Source organism: Saccostrea cucullata, unplaced genomic scaffold (genome assembly GCF_032062105.1).
Source record: "Saccostrea cucullata isolate Sc308-1 unplaced genomic scaffold, CSIRO_AGI_Scuc_v1 ctg14834, whole genome shotgun sequence".
Classification (NCBI taxonomy): domain Eukaryota; kingdom Metazoa; phylum Mollusca; class Bivalvia; order Ostreida; family Ostreidae; genus Saccostrea; species Saccostrea cuccullata.
The window spans coordinates 3,307-7,406 of record NW_026918707.1 but is presented as its reverse complement, the minus strand read 5'-3'; the positions used below and the strand labels follow the sequence as shown (position 1 = coordinate 7,406).

General features: G+C 31.9%; 1 long non-coding RNA gene across 1 annotated transcript; it reads left to right on the top strand.

Moving 5' to 3' along the window:
* The first annotated feature begins 300 nt into the window (after positions 1 to 300).
* Positions 301 to 3,341, top strand: LOC134269926 (uncharacterized). The gene is made up of 3 exons (XR_009992680.1): positions 301 to 632; positions 1,294 to 1,454; positions 2,970 to 3,341. It is a non-coding gene; the product is annotated as an uncharacterized LOC134269926 (long non-coding RNA).
* The last annotated feature ends 759 nt before the right edge of the window (positions 3,342 to 4,100 follow it).

The window sequence follows — 4,100 nt, the reverse complement described above, 5'->3', positions numbered from 1 at the left end:
GCACTATTCTGATGGATATTGCCTTGAGATGTCCACTGTATAGGAGAAATTTTATGCAAACAAATTTCCGTGAACCATTTCTCATTATTGCCTGTGAGTAATACAGTGTCGATTCTCCGGGACTACTTTCGTGCCCTATGAATAACGCCACTGCCACAGGCTTTCCAAACTTTTTCCAAAATCTGGAAAATTGGCTTGCGCGAGTAATTCGGTTTTCAAAAAATTCAAACTGAATGTTGTGTATAAGTTTATTGATTAAAATATGGAAAATAACAATCGTTCTATTTATTTTCTAGAGCGGAAAGTAACGGTTTATTATTTTCAGTCCGATTAAATCCGGATTATTTTTTCAAGCGTAGTTTACACCAAGTTGCAATGGCGGCTTCCATGCGTCATTGGATACGGAGAGAAGTTTCGTGTCTTATGCATGTTATGGCTGTAATTCAACACATTCTGAATGAATTTGATAGAAATACAAGACTGTTGATGCAAGAGAAATGGTATATTTCATGGTTGTGCGAATGGCATCAATAATGATGAGAATATTCGAGAGAAAAAAAAGAGAGACTGAGCTCAATGAAAGCTAAAAATTCTGTGATGGCAGGGCTGAGGAAACATTCATGTGAAAAAAGGTAAAGTTTGAATACTTTATAAGACAAAACAATTTCTGTAAATGAGTAACACATGTCCATCGTTATAATAACCATTTAGACCATGAGTTCTCCCAATTTACAGGTCCAGAAAAATCACAAAATTTAGCTATATACATGTAGCTAAATCTACCTATATACAGCTTTATTTACCTATATAATGTAGATTTTTTTTTAGCTTTTTTGGAGTAAATTTCTGTTTATCAAAAGCAGACAAAAAGACGCAAAATGAAGCAATATTAGTTTTCAACTTTGAAATGGACTGAAAACAAATTATTCACCAAAAACACACTTTTAAAAATGTTATTTACATGTAGGTAAATTAAGCTATATAGGTAAATATATTGATTTTCCTGGACCTGTTTAATGATAGCATAGACCAGAAGAGTTAGAACACATCATTAAAATTAAAAATTAATTATCTCATTCTAGCACGTTAAGTCTTAAAATTATAGAAAATCATTGTTATTATTAAACTAGGTTATACAAATAGACCATATGTGACACATACAACATTGTAGATCTCATGTACATGTATCTATACAAGCTACAAATTTTGAAAATCCACATATTTCCTACTGAGGAATTGAAAATGAAGAATACTATTATAATAGAGAAGTAAATTAAAGTTTGATTTTAACAGGAAAGGGAGAGAACAATAAGGACAACACCAGGATATGACTACAATGTCACCCAAGGCTTAATTCCCAAAATATAGGACTGTGGTGCTTTATCGATACAGCTTTTGGACCACAGTAAGGCACTCATGACTGTGGCAGATACTTCCTGATTATCACATTGAAGGTAAAAAATGCAAATATCATCAGGCCAAAAAAAAAAAAAATAATAGTCTTGTTTCCTGCTACCAGCCTGAAAAAAATAGGGTAGGTAGGTCAGAAAATTGTTTTATTTTTTTATTTACTTTTATTTTTTTACAATGGAATTTGTTGGATATGAACTATTGCAAAACCAAATTAAACATGTCACTGGTCAATATTATTGTTTAAAATAAGTAGTGTTTCATGCAAGTCCATATTTAAAACATGTATATTTCATGAAATACCACTTAAATGTATATTTTTTTCACTTTTGGATCATGAAATTTTTGATTTTCCCTCAAAAACTAAATTAAAACTTTAAGGTCAGGTGCAAAAAAAACAGGGTAGGTCAGGTAGCAGGAAACAAGACTATTTTTATTTTTGGCCTAATCTCCTTCAACACACAAAACAGTATCAACTTTAGGACAGATCAGAAGTGCATGATATTTATAAACAGCAGTATGGCTAGATGTTAATTGTGTAATGTCATGATACACTTGAACTGTATCATGATTCATATCAAAACATGGAAGAAAATTGAGAGGGGGGGGGGGGGTATACTAACAAAAAAAGGTCAAATCCCAATGTTCAATGCCTGCATGTTTTTAATGTCTATTTTTGCAAAAAAAAAAGGGGGGGCTAAGCCCCCCTCCTGTTCCACGCCTATGCAAAATGTCACGAATCAAATTTTTAAAATAAATTTGTCTTTGTTCTGATATATGAAATTCTGAATCTCATTTTTTAAGATTAATAAAATCTAAATTGAGGTTTATTCTATCAGTTCATAAATTATGATGTAACAGTTCTGTATACTGTGCATTTCAATGAATACAACAAAAGTAAAGTGAAAACTATTTAATAAGTTTAAAATTTAAAAAAAATGGCATGCATTTGAATATCCCTACACCAGCCATGCACAGTTTTTTTTAGTATAAAGTAAGCTTGAGTAAATCAGGAAAATGTTACATCATAATGTATTGTATTTGACTTGTTATGCCCCCATACTCTTAAGTTTGGGAGTATATATTTTTTGCCCTGTTTGTCCATCTGTTGGTCTCTCTGTCTGCCTGTTGGTCCACAAAGTCTTTAACGCAGCTCACATTTGGATGTGTGGGTCTATTGCTTTCACATTTCACACTTGTATTCCTTATGTAAAGACCTTTCTGCAGGTACAACCAAATTTAACCTTGACCTTTGGATTTTGACTTGCATTTGAAAAACTTCTATCTTTGCCATAAGCTGCCATGCAGGGCATCAATGTTTCGTAAATGTCTTGTTTTCTGATATCATTCATAATATCATGATGTAGTTTTGTAACCATGCAACTACATGAGCATGACATTGTGTTTATTATCTAATTTGTTGGAATGCCTTACATTTACGTACATGTATCTGTTATTCATAAATTTAGATGTATAAATGACTGTTTTTTTTATATGTGTGTATAAGTAAACAGACAGTGTGAGAAGTTTGCATTTATCACATTTAATTTTTTTTTCAGACTGATTTTTGAAGGACCTTTCTACCTACACAGAAATGTAACATCACTGTTTCAATCACTCAGCACCCTACCATCAAAGTGGATATGGTCTTCAAAGACAAAAACAGTGGATATGATCTTCAGAGACAAAATGAGCCCCCAAAAGAAGTCACTCTTGTTTAACTGGGATAATTTTTTCACATGTATCATAATGATTGTTTTACACATACATATTTTTAAGTAGAAGTAACAGTTATTCAACATATTTTTTCTTTTAATTTGAATACATGTAGAGGCAAATGATAAAATGACCACATCAGAGTTTCATTGTGTTGTTATATTTATGTATGATACTATCAATCATAACAAGTTTGATACTGGAAATTCAGGAAAAACACCCTAAATGTGTATATATCTATTTTGCAATGTTTTTCATAAGTATTGTACAAGTCATTTGCTGCCATACAGAGATTATGTATTTTACTTTTAAATGTCATAAAGATTCAACTTGAGATAAATTTCTGTTCTTTACTGAATCAAATTGAATGTGGAAAAAAATACAAAGATACAGAAAAAACCCTCACCTTCTTTTAGTTGTGGACAATGTCGACATGAGCAAATTTGTGCTGCTCCCTGTTATATTGAGTTAAATTGATTGTACTTTATTACTTTTAAACTTTTAATTACAATAAGCCCTTACTATTTTTTTTAAATTACTTGAAACAGTTGAGTTTTTAGAACAATAATCAGGCATTAAGCAATTTTAAAAGTATGTATGTAAAGGGAGAGGGCATAGCAAGTAAAAATTAAAAAAATACCAAAAACTTTGACAAGCATAAGTCTGATTGGAGACAGACATTGTACATGTATTTTCAACAGAAAAAATGAATACAGTATCATGGAGTGATTCTATTACTGCAGCGGAAAGTGCACGAAGGTGGTGACTGTATTTTATCCAATCGGAGAAAGGTTTTCTACAAACGATGGAGACACTAAAAATGTCCGCATAGGCGGATCCAGTGCCAGCATGCCCCCCCTCCCGTTTGCCTTTTGAAATTTTTCTACATAAAATTATTATGACCATTATCCTAAAATCAAGGAAAAGCATCTCTTATTTATAAGGACTTGTCAGCCCCTCAAAAGGACCATGTA